At 47.0% G+C, this 13,103-nt stretch overlaps 1 protein-coding gene across 2 annotated transcripts in view; it reads left to right on the top strand.

Annotated features, from left to right (window-relative positions):
• The first annotated feature begins 1,360 nt into the window (after positions 1 to 1,360).
• PRLR (prolactin receptor) overlaps positions 1,361 to 13,103 on the top strand; it is a 128,414-nt gene continuing 116,671 nt past the window's right edge. For both annotated transcript variants that reach the window (XM_024754641.1, XM_024754640.1), the window contains exon 1: positions 1,361 to 1,443. The gene's annotated coding sequence lies outside the window, so the exon portion shown is untranslated. The remainder of the gene's footprint in view (positions 1,444 to 13,103) is intronic.

The raw sequence follows: 13,103 nt of genomic DNA, 5'->3' as shown, positions 1-13,103 counted from the left end.
TACTAAAAATATCACACAACCCTGCTGTGTCTCCTTCAGAAAACTGGGAGCTATTCTCCCAGCAGCGTGACAGTTTACTGTGCCCCGAGCATCCTCTTATGTTGGTGGAGGAGATGGAAGAGAAATCTAGGCCTTTCATATCATCCCTTCCATGCCCAGCCTCATAGGCGCATTACAATCCTTAGTGCTGCGACGTCCAAAGAGAGAACAGTTGGCCTAGGCAGTTTGAAGGAGATTATCCTAAAGCGGCGGCTTAAGTGTCATACAGCCATTTCTTCCCTAAGCATTTATTGAGCAACTACTATGTACCAGGTTCTAGAGCTACAAAGTGCATGGCACTACTCTCTCTCTCTGCAAAGCCTGGGGAGTTAAGAGTCTAGAGCAAGACCCTCCTGGCCAGTGAGGCTTCTATGCTCAGGGCAGGTGTCCCTTGGCCTCCGTTAGCCCGCACTGTGGGGGAACTGCTCCCCTTGCTGGCTTCTTCTGGTAGGGGGAAGGGATAAGGTATGAGGAATGAGGGTGTGAGGAGGTGGTCCTCCCCAGGGAAACCAGCCTTTGGAGAATTCCTTCAAGGGTCTCAGTTGGCCTTAGACATCCCCAAATGTGCTTCTCGTATGAGTCCCCTTTGTCTATGTGTGTCCAGTTTCTGAGCAGGCAGATAGCATGTGAATGAGAACCTTTAAGAAAGTAGGACTATTCCTTCATTCCCTTTGTCTTTTCTCCTTTGAATTTCCTCTCTTCACTTCCTGTCCTTTTATCCTGCCACACTCTTGTCACCTCCCAGGAAGCGTATAGGCGCCTCGCCGCCTGCAGGATTGAGCTCAAACTCCGCAGCGTGGCCTTCCGTGGAGTGCGGGCTCAGTATGGGACCGTTGATTGTGGTTTCAGACCAAGCCATTCTCTTGGTCTTTTTCAGTGCCTTTGTTTCACAGGAGTTAATGGACTGCCTTTTCTGGAAATTTGAGGATTAGTATTTTCCTTCAAAATCAACTTTGACTTTTCACTTAGAACCTGTTAAAAGACTAAGGTCCTTTCCCTCACCCCCAGCCAAACCCAATAGACACACATGAGCAAGCCTTCCCCTGACCCCAAGCTCTGACCCTTGAAACCTGCAGAGACAAAGTGTGCCCTCATGTTTTTAGCCAGAGATTGTCTGGCCTGCCCTATCCCCATAACTGAACAATGATTAACAACCCTCCATACTTTAATATGCAAATAAATTATTAACAGTGGGTTGTGCCTTTTCCCAGGTTGTAAAAAGATGACTGGTTAGAGTCCCAATGCTCTCCTTGTCAGGAGAGGAGTTGTAGAGGAGAATGTCATCTCAGGCCACTGTCCTGGAAGACACATAACAAAGATGCGGCAGGCTCCAGCCGGGAGTGGGAGTGGGGTGACAGACGGCAGGAAGGCCACCGGTGAGAGACTTTCAGCTCTCTTTGTCAGGTTTGAGTCTTTCCTTTTGGTTTTTCTCTTCTGGGATTGGAAATGAGCAGAAGGCACGGATTATGATTAAGGTATCAATGGCTGCACAAAGATCTTAGGGGAAGGTTCTTGTTTCAAGAAGAGATGAGCGAGGAGCTGGCATGTGAACATAAAAACCAACATGAAGGCCCCTCTAGACCCCGGGTGTTCCAGGGAGAGAGTGTGGGCTTGGCATGGGAGCGAAGATCAAAAGGGCAGCACGAGGACAGAGCGGCTTGGTCACATGACATATCAGTCCTGAGGCTGTGGGAAGGGAGAGCAAAGGATGGCGGAGACAAGGATGCGTGGCACTGATGGGAAGTCCGGAACATCTCCGGATCTCACTGGAGGCAGAGAGAGGCCAGGCAGTGAACTGTGAAGACCCAGTGGAGCCCACACCAGAGGATCAAGAGAAATTTGGTGATTTGGGCTGAGGTTTTTGGTTCCTGTTTGTTTGTTTTTAACAGACTTCATTTTTTTAGAGCAATCTTAGGTTTACAGAAAAATTGCACAGAAAATATAGTGAATTCCCATTTCCCACCTCTCCCCTATGCACAGATTCCTCTATTATTACCATCTTGCATTAGTGTGGTACAGTCGTTACAATTACCAGCATGGATACATGAGTATTAACTAAAGTCCATAGTTGACATTAGGGTTCATCCTTTGTGTTGTGCAGGTCCATGGTTTTGACAAATGCATAAGGTCGTGCATCCACAATTACAGTGTCATAAAGAATAGCTTCACTGCCCTAAAAATCCCCTGTGCTTCACCCATTCATCCCTTTCTCCTTTCTCCCAAACCCCTGGCAACCAGTGACCCTTTTTACTGTCTCTATGGTTTTGCCTTTTCCACAGAGAATTTCCTCCTATAGTTGGAATCCTACAGGATGTAGGGTTTTCACACTGGCTTCTTTCACTTAGCAATATGCTTTTTAAAGTTCCTGCATGTATTTTCACAGCTTGATATCTCATTTCTTTTTAACGCTAAGTAATCTGTCATTGTATGGATGTGCAACAGGATTTTTATCCATTTGGGCAGACTTTTCAGTAAGATGAAAAAGCAGGAACAATGGAAAGGGTGGATGCAGAGAAAGCAGCAAGGTCCACAGGACATGATAGAAGGAAGAAGGAGGAAGGTTTGGAGAACTGGGAAATTAAACATGAGCGCAGAGGCCTGAACCGGCCTAAGGCAGGTTCTTGAGACTAGTGCTTGATGGGAGAAGCTTGCTACTCACTGAACCTCCACCAGGCCTTTCCTGCTCTTATAGACAGAAACTTCATGAGGCCAGGAACCATGTCCGTCTCATCCCGAGAGCCCAGTGTGATGCAGGCATCCAATAAATATTTGTTGAACCCATTAAACCTTCCAAGACCTTTCCTAAAGAGCAAGTTTGCCCAGACACCAGAAGATCTGAAGCTTCTGAGGTTGGCCGGTCACCTCAGGCAGGTCTTCATCGCTCGCTCGGCTGAGCCCTTTTCTGTGGTGGGGCAAAGCTTGCCTGGGACATTCCCCTCCTCAACCAAGAATGCATCTCTCTTGCCACCATCTGCCCCTGCCTTGTGAGATGTTCTCTGGACAGAAGCAGAGGCAAGCTGTAGGGAGCCAGGAAAACCAAGGGAGATTCAAGCTAACCTAACATCCCAGGTAAAAAGGCACTGTCATCAAAGGACCAGAATCCAGCTCTCCAAGCACTCACTTTTCAACACAATCACAAGGCAGCAGAATTAGCCCAAACAACTGCTCTGGAGACAGGAGGACCAAATGGGTGATTCAGGTGCTAAGAAACAGCTGTGAGAGGAATACGAGCCATGCCCTCCAGATGTTCCCATTTGGGAGGAGAGAAGGTCTGTGCCACATAGCAGCAGCCCACGCATGGGAGCTGTGGGAGCCCAGCCAAGGGAGTGCAGCTAACAGTCTGGGTGAAAGGGGATAGCCCTCCAGCGGAGCTGGAAAATCAGCTCAGAAACTGCAGGATCAATAGCCATTCACCAGTCAGAATTCGCCACTTGGGTAGTACTCCCTGGACAAAAGAGTTTACTAACCAGACCTTTGTCTTGCACAAGGTCACTGCTTAAAATCAGGTCCTCTCCCAGGGTGTGATCCTGGCATTCCTTGGTACCCATAGCACTTTCTCTTCCTGTGATGAAAGGGTTGAATGAGCCTGGTAAGACAATGAGGGTATTTTGCTTGGGATCTGTCCATACCCTACCCATGTTTGTGCCCATATGACTTACAGAGTCAGCACCAGGGTGGAGAACACTTGAGAATTTATTTATTTATATTTTTTAAATATTTGAGAAACATCAGTTTATTTATTTTATTTATTTATTTTTGGCCACGCCTCACGGCATGTGGGAACTTAGCTCCCTGACCAGGGGTCAAACCCGTGCCCCCTGCAGTGGAAGCGTGCAGTCATAACCACTGGACCGCCAGGGAATTCCCGAGAATTTCTTATCTGAGGGAAAGAACGTGGGCTGCTTGGCCTGAAGCCTGTTTTGAACAGGGCGCCTTATCCAGAGACACACATATGGCTCCCCATCTCTACTGGGGGAGTTGAGGGTGATGGTGAATAGTTAATCAGATGCAGAGGGTCGAGGTGCAAGGAGTAGCTGCCTTCCCACCTTGAAGCCCCCTAAATGGCAATCCCCAAAGAAGGGGGACACACCCCATGGCGAGGATGGCCCAGTGTTGCTTCTGTGTGTTCTCCAGACCTCAGCATCAGTGCTCTTTTGGCCATGGGGCAGCAGAAGTGGCCCCAACACCTCCAGGCAGCCAGAAACAGAGAAAGCAGGGGAGAGCCTAGCTTCACTTGGCGTTGGGACAGCTGGCCTCTACTAACACACCAGCATCGGGCCCCATCTGCTGAGCCTGGGGCATTTCTTGCACATATGGGCCTCCAGAGAATGACCACTAAGTTCTCTGTATCCAAACATTTCTATGAGAAAGATAGTTCCCGCGTCTCACTACAATCTGTTTGCTCAGGGCATCTGCTATTGGGTGCTCACCAGCACAGAACTTTTATTTTATTTTATTTCTTGCTTACATGCGTTTGCCTTCATCAGGGGGACTGCTTGTGGAAATTCAGGGCAAAGTCCGACATTTGGTAATAGTGGAGAGAAAATGAAGAGGCAGTGCTAGGCTCGGTCCTACTCTGTCCTGGAACTAGGACTCAGAACACAAAGCCTTCCTCTCTCTCTTCCTCCCACTCACAGTTTTTCTCCCCAGCTTTCCAGAACACTCTTTATTTATTTACTTATTTATTTTGCAGTACGCGGGCCTCTTACTGTTGTGGCCTCTCCCGTTGCGGAGCACAGGTTCCGGACGTGCAGGCTCAGCGGCCATGGCTCACGGGCCCGGCCGCTCCGCAGCACGTGGGATCTTCCCGGACTGGGGCACAAACCCGTGTCCTCTGCATCAGCAGGTGGACTCTCAACCACTGCGCCACCAGGGAAGCCCCAGAACACTCTTTAGACTTAACCTCCTTCTATCTTAGCTTATGCCCTTTCTTCCCACCCACCCTGTAGTTCTCAGCCACCCACATTGAAGCACATTTAAATATCCACCCATAACAAAGGTAAAGCCTCAGCAAGGGGTCCAGGCTCCCCAGGAAACTGGGAGTTGGGAGAGAGGAGGGCACAGAGCTGAGAATGGCCAGAGCTCCTTCGCAAGGGCCCCTGAATGTCTGGGAACATAAGGGGATAGACACTCATGACAGAGTACAGAGCCATGCCCTTATTATTTATAATATTAAATTGTGGCTCATTCATTTCTCAACAAATTATTCATTCTCACAACAAATGTTGATTGAGCACCAGTTATATAACAGGAAGTATAAATGAAAGCCAGTCCTTGTCCCCAAGAAGCTTATGGGTCACCCTGGCACATGGACCAGAAATGGCGATAACAAGTGTGAAGAAGTCGGTGGTCCTGAGAGACCCAAGAGCAGTGGGTGTGCAGGAGAAGGTCTGGGACCCAGCTGGGTTGATCTGGGAAGAATTTGCAAGGACTTAATGCCTGAACTGAGTCTTGAAGGTAAAGTTGGGAGGAGTAGGGCACCGGAGAGCATATTCCTGACAGAAGGGGCCCAGTGCAAGAGCAGAGGCACTGAGAGAGCAGGTGGTAATGGGGAAACTAGGGTGTAAAGTAGACGGAACCCTGAGATGGGTGAGACCTGAGGCCGGAAGGCAGAGGCAGCTAAGGATGGAGTTTGAGGCTAGCAAGGATGCTGAGGCTACGGAAAATTACAGAAGGACTGTGGATGGGAGAGACGTGCAATCAGATTCCCATTTACAGAAGGAAAGTCCTGGCTGAAATGTGGAGATCAGTTTGGAAGGAACGAGACCAGAGGCACGGAGAACACGTAGCAGGCTGTCGCAATAACATCATCTGGAAACGATGTTCTTCGGAAGTCTCTATGTCCACACCTGTCTACCTCAGGCTTCCTGTCAGGGGAAAGCAAGCTGGCGAAACAGGTTTTCGAGAAAATAGCTCACTCGTTAATTGCAATGTTTTGTTGCTGTCAGTGACTATTATGCTTTGTTTTACAGTCGTGTAAAATCAGCATCTTGCAAATATTTCCTCCTGGTAAAAGCTAGCCTCCAGAACTGGGAGGCTATAAATAAATTTCTGTTGTGTAAACCACTCTGTTTGGGGTACTTTGGTGTGGCAGCCCCAGCAAACCAACACAGGTGGGAAGTCTATGATCCTATGTTACATGTGGAAACTGAGGCACAGAGAGAGTAAGTGTTTACCCAGCGCAACACGGCTAAGAAGTGGTGGGCAGCTTGTTTCAGAATCTGCCTTCTTAATTATAGTATTTAAAAATAATTCTGTCTTGGTCTTAAACAGTCGAATGCTCTTCCTTTGAAATGAAGCTTAATTTCGGCGTAGTCCTATAGTAAAGAGAAAGAAATAAATGAACTCCTTGGCGGTCCATGACCCTTCCTAGCGAGGCCATAGTCCAGCCCATGTCATTCTGCCATCCTGTGCTAGAACAAGTGTCTGGATAATTGTGTCCCTGTGTCTAATCCAAGAGGAAACATCCTCCCCAAAGAGGCTGTGAGTATATGCCAGACAGCTGGGTCCCGGAGCCTCCTGGCAGTGGGCAAATACCTCCTTCTAACGTAGGTAAGAAGACAGATTCTGGAGCATGCTACCTGCCATTTGTGAGCTGTGTGGCATTAGGGAAGCATTTAATCTCTCTGTGCCTCAGTTTCCACACGTAGCATGGGATAATTCTGTTGCCCACCTGTACTAGCTTGCTAGGCCTGCCATGACAAAGTACCACTAACGAAGAGGCTTAAACAACAGAAGTGTATTGCCTCACAGTTCTGGAGCCTAGTACCCCGAGCTCAAGGTGTTGGCAAGGTTGATTCCTTTTGAGGGCTATGTGGAAGACTCTGCTCCATGCCTGTCACCTAGTTTCTGGTGATTGCTGGCAATCTTTGGTGTTTCCTTGGCTTGTAGATGCATCACTCCGATATCTGCCTTCACTTTCACGTGATGTCCTCTCCAAATGAGTGTCTACATCCGAATGTCCCATTTTTATAAGGACACCAGTCATAGTGGATTAGGGTCTGCCTTGTGACCTCATTTTTTACTTGATTCCCTCTGTAATGAACCTATCTCTAAATACGGTCACTTTCTGAGGTACTGGGGGATTAGGACTTCAACACATGAATTTGGCAGGGGAGACAATTTAACCCATCACCCCACCTAAATAGAATTTTCAATGAAAATTAAATGAATTAATACCTGTAAAACAGTGCCTGGCACTTAGCAGCTCTCAATAATGTTAGATGATGCTAGGTATAAATTTTAAAAACTCCCAGGTTAGTGGATGGCAGGGTTATAATTCAGCCGGTTTGCACCAGTATGGCCTTACCAATTATTTACCACTTGTGTCTTTTTTTTTTTGGTCAGGGCTTAGACCATACCAAGTGAGTATTTTGGATAATACTCTTGGCTAACAGGTGCAAGATGAGAATGTGTAGATCTAACGAGGTCGGTGCTTTTGCTTCCCTGTTCTCCAAGCTGTGTATACTGGACAATGCAAGTAGCCCAGAGGGGAAAAAAGCAACTCTCATTTCTTTTAGCAAGGAACCAAAGAAGACCCTGTCTTCCTGATGAACCCACAAAAGGAAACTTCCCACTGTCGATGTCTCAGCCCTGGGGACTGGGATGGGGCCAGCACCTTGGGCCTTGGAGATGAAACTTACTGAAGGATGTCATAAATGGGCTGACCCCAGGCTGCCTGGGGGAGCCACTGACGTGAATAAAAGTGTTTGCTCACCTCAGTTCATATTAGAATGAGCCCTTTAAAAAATAAATAAGGTGTGTTGATCTTGTGTGTGGATGGCTAAACAAATCTGGTGGCCCCAAATGAATTCCAGGTAAAGAAGAATAAGAGGAAATATCAGATGGCAAGCTGCTGAAATCAGCAAGAGCTGGGCCTGGAGGACCCAGTGGCCCCTCTGTAGAGCTTTCTGGGCATCGCATGGTCCTTCTTCTTAGCAATCCCCCTGACCCCTCTTGGCGGCTGCCGTGTGACTGCCGTGGCAGGGGATGAAGGAGACAGCATGGGCCCGGGAGAGGGGGTAGCTGACCCAGGCCAAAGTCAAACTGAGCTGCTGAAGAAGAAAGATTGGGGATATACAGTTTCAGTGGAGGGAAATACCAGAGGTTTTGAAGGGGTAGACTCCCTGACCGCCAAGGCCAAGGCAAGGTCGCTCTCTCCCTCTTGCCCCTCAAATTCCTGTCTGTTTTCAGTAGGTGAATAGAAAGACTTCTGCACTCCAGTAGGAAAACCCTAGACTGGGAGGCGGGACGCCTGTTGATTCTGCTGCCCCCAGGCTGTGTGACCTTGGGCAAGTGGTTTAACCTTTCTGGGCTCAGTTCCCTCATCTATTATTTGAGGGACTTGGAGTCATGACAGTCATAGACTCTTCAGGTTAAAAGGGATCTTAGGAATCCAGTCTGATCCATTTGGTAGGTAAGGAGCCTAAGGCTGAGAAGTTAAGTGAATGGCTCACAGTCATTGAATTAATGAGGGGACAGGAACCTAGGACTCAGGTGTCCTGACTCCTACCTGGGACCCATTCTGTTAACGACAGTGATCCCTCCTCTGTTTATAGTGTCAGAGTATTTACATCTATGCCTCAGAACAACCTTCTGAGGTAGATGTTCTTATACCGATTTTATAAGTAAGGAAACTGGCTTGCCCAAGATTCCCAGCTACTGAGTAGAAGAGCCAGGACTTTGCTAGTTTGGTGCACTTCCCGCTGCACACCAGCTGCCTCCAATTACCCGCCGAAAATCCCAGCCACAGGCCACCTTGGGTGCCCTGGCGCCAACCTCGGCAAGAGCAGGGACCTGATTCTTGAGAGCATATGGGTCCGTCTCAGGAGTCGGAACAGGCAAGCAGGAATACTTATTCTCAACAGCAGCAGAAAAGTAATATCCGTCTTCCCAGTGTGAACTAGTTTGCGACAGGCAGATGAGATTTTAAGAAAATGTTACATATGTGACAGTAGAGATAAACTGTTTCATCAAAAGTGGAGCAAAGGAGTTAGCCAGGTCCACGCTAGGGTAGCAGAGTGGCAGCTGCCTCTCTGCTTCAGTGAGGTTTTTATACTGACTCTCTTGCCCTCACCCTGTCATCCCTGACCTAAAGGGCCAGAGGCACTGGAACACAGGTGTCCCAAGTAGTGCCAGCACCTCTCAGGGTCTTAGGGGAGAGCCGCTCCCTCTGGGTAAACTGAGGCCTCAGTTGAGACACCAGTGCCTCCTCTGGGTGGAGAAGAGACACCCTCTGAGCTCACTAAGTTCTCTAAGGTCTCTCCAGGGTGAGTCTAGATGAAGTTTAGGCTTGATGCTCGGCAGCACCGTCCAGCATTACAGCAAGTCTTGAGCACCAGGTCAGCATCACATCACGCTGAGGTGGGGTTATTGGTACCCATTAGAGCAACACTGCCCAGTAGACCTATAATGTACTAATATGGTTGGGAAAACTTTCCTCTTGCTCCCCGTATTCTGAACAGAAACAGATGCCACAAAATATAACCCCGACTCCCTGACTCCCCAACCCAGCCTCTCAGAAGGGTCAACAGGCTAGTCTTGGAGCCTCAGAGACACCTGGTCAAAGTGGAAACAACTGTTCTCGTCCCTTGATAAGGCTCCACCTCTAGTTCTCGGCAGTGTGTACATGTAAACAGAATTTCTGCCTTCTACCGGTGTGACTGCCCCCACTAGGAGTTCCAGAATTAATTATTAACAGCCAAAGAAATTCACAGCGAGCAGGGACTTGTGCATTTTCTAGAAGCACGTTTCCATGAGGACTCTGCCCCGATCGGATTCCTCCTCAGGGCCCAGGACAGAGAGACAGAAAAACACTGGTCCTGTCATTTTGGTTAGAATAGACCCAAGCCTAAAACCTCAGGGAACTCACTTGGAAGATTTTTCTTGGAAGGTAGACTATTTGATTTGACGTCTCAACCAAACAGGTGTTTTGAGAGAATAAAATCACACTACCTTATAAGGAACTGGGGTAGTCTGGCCTGACTTGGGGAGTATCTAAAGAGAACTTATTCATTGCTCAAGATAACTCTAAATAATGGTAAACTCTCAGATTCATTGGCTACTATACTCACCATGAAATTAACATATCCCGGAATTTTGGTTGGAAGGGACGTGGGAACTCATTTTGTCTTTTCTCAGTATATGGATGAAGTGTCTGACACGAAAGGAAGTTGCAAGTCTAGAGAACAAGAGTAATGACTCGTAGGTCAGTTTGCTTCCTGCCCAAGGAGATCTGAAAGCCTAGGGTGCTTTATAATGACTTATATAACAGTTGTTTCTCTAAAGACATTCAAACAGTCCCCTGAATTTTTTTATGCAAAACAAAACTTTCCTTTATTGATACAATAACAAAAGTGCACCTTGGCCTAACTCATACCAAAATATCATCATTCTGACCTCATAGTAACACCTACATTTGCTGAGCATTTGCTATATGTGTAACACTATGCTGAACTGAGCATACAGTCAGGTGACGTACCTCACAGGTGCCTTACGGATACTTGTATTATTTGGAAAACTGAATAAATACATGCAAAGTGCTTAGAACGCCACCACCCCATCTCACCTACAGCCTCAGTGCGTCCCTGTTTTGGCCACGTAGAACGACGCCCTGTGAGGAATGGAAGGAGGTCATGTGCAGGCAGGGCTGAACTTACAGGTAGACCCCTATTGCTGGGGATTTCTGTGGTGCGACGGCCCCTGTGCCCACGTCTAATTCATTCTAGTCTACCAGGTTCTACTTTTTTTTTTATCTGAAAGTTTAAGGGAGCCTCACTTAAAGGCAAATACTCTTCTGAGGGGTAAGCTTTGAATCAGCCAAACATTATCAGGAATTCTTTTACATCTTCCCACGAAACTAAAAGATCAAGATTATCTAGGTAGGGTGGGATAGGGAGGGTGGGAGGGAGGGAGATGCAAGAGGGAAGATATATGGGAACATATGTATATGTATAACTGATTCACTTTGTTATTAAGCAGAAACTAACACACCATTGTAAAGCAATTATACCCCAATAAAGTTGTTAAAGAAAATAAAAGATTATATAGGTAAAGGCACAAGAAAAGGCCAAGCTTCTGAGGTTGCCTCAGATGGGATGCCTGAGAATTCAGACCATAAGAGGTGGTCATTTGACATCTAGTCTGATCTACTCCAGAGTGAATTTTTCCGATAAGAATAAATTCAGGTCTTCTTGGGTTGCCTTCTTTCAGGTGGGAAAAAACCTTATAACCCTGAATGAGTGACTTGGCAAAAGCAGATGGCAGGATGCTTCAAATACCATGCCTGTTCTGTTTTTCTTAGAGATTTATCAGTCTATAACCCTGAGATTTCAACGCTCCACTCAGTTCTGAGCTCTCTAAATCGAAACAATCACATGCCAACATATGTGTCTACAGCTGACCACAGATGGAGTGACTCAGGACCAGGATTTCATTTGAGCTGTATGGCCCTTCTCCATGCATAAAATAAAAGGGAAAATGCATGGAGTCTAAGGGACCTTGTTTTCTGTGTCCTGGAGACCCTTGGCCTAAATGAAGCAAATGTGATGGGATCCATAGGAGAGAGACATGGGACCTGAGATCAGGCCACACCTTCTGCCCGTGGATGGCATGCCATAGACCTGCCAGCTTTATTGTAGAACCCAAGACTTAAAGCTAGGACACATTAAGAGCCCTATACCCTGTTCTGTGACGGACCTTTGACAAGGGGCATTGGCAACTCACAGTGTGTCCAGTAGGGGGCGACAAGGAAGCAGATTGACAAAACCAGAAAAATGTGAGAAAGAATTGGGATGTTCTTTCCTGTAGAAGAGAAAGCCCCAGAGGAATGGGACGGCTGTCTACCCTTCAAAGCACTCATATAGAAGAGGAAGAAGAGGAATTCTTCTTTGTTCCAAATGTGAAAAGTAGGACCTGTGGAAGGAGATTACGGGACAGCCAGGTTTCTCTAGCAGAGCTGTCTGTAGTGCACGAACACTATGCAGGTTGGTGCCTTTCCTGGTGCTTGATGTGTTGGTTCAGTGGCGGGGGGAGAAGGAGACGCCAGTAGGGGAGGTTGAAGAGGGATGCCTTCCTTTGGGTGGGAGATTGGACTAGAGATTTACTCAGGTTGTTGCTAATTGTAAAGAGAATGGTTTTATGATTTTTTTGAAGTGGGTGAGCAATAAAGGTGGGTTTACGGTCTCTGTACTCCACAAACTATCATTTCCCACATTAACTATTTCATGCATGGAAAGCTTGAGAAACAGGAAAGCTAAGAAGTTTGCAGGGTACTTTAAAAATACTTTCTGGGAGGCGATTGGATCACAAAAGGCAGTGCACGGTGTGGGTGAGAGAGTGGGCCATGAAATCAGAGCCCACAGGGATTCAAATCCTTCCTCTGCCCTCATTAAGCTCCGTGAACTTGGACAGGCCACCTATGCCTTCACTTGTGCGGCTTAGTTATGCCTTCACTTGTGCGGCTGTGAGATGGAAAGGTTAACCCTTGCCACCTCCTCCCGTTGTAAGCCTGAAGTCAGTGAATGCACCTAAAATGTGACAACTATGCCAGGTACATAGTGAGCGCTCAGTAAAGGTTAGTGATGATTGTTAGACAAGAAGAAATCATTATCATTTCTTAGATCCATGAGAGAATTTAAACAACAGGGCATCAGCTTGCAACAAAAACGTGTATGTTTCTTTTGATTTGTGATGTCATGAAAAGGAAGAGTTAAATATGGCTGCTTTTTTGTAAAAATGGACATTTTTAGGGCCAATTCAGGAGTGATAAATCCTGTAAGAGGAGTGAATGACAGCTGAGCCCCTGAAGCAATGGAAAAAATAGAGTCCAGTGATTTTTTTTTTGAGTAGTGGAGCCCAAAGAGAATGGAAGTGTAGCCAAGTCCCTGGGATTTCCACCGTTTCCTGTGGCTGTATTTTGGCTCCTTGGTTCCCCAAGAGAAATAAAGATCAAGGCTTCATTCAGATTGCTCATCTGCCCCCATGTTGAAAACGCAGTAATATCTGGCTGACAACTTAATCATCTCTCCCTTAATTTTTTTTTTCTTATCCTAAGAGCACCTGCA

This window comes from Neophocaena asiaeorientalis, unplaced genomic scaffold (assembly GCF_003031525.2).
Source record: "Neophocaena asiaeorientalis asiaeorientalis breed wild unplaced genomic scaffold, Neophocaena_asiaeorientalis_V1.1 scaffold229, whole genome shotgun sequence".
Classification (NCBI taxonomy): Eukaryota; Metazoa; Chordata; class Mammalia; order Artiodactyla; family Phocoenidae; genus Neophocaena; species Neophocaena asiaeorientalis.
Note: the sequence above shows the minus strand (reverse complement) of the source record. Positions and strands in the feature narration are given on the sequence as shown.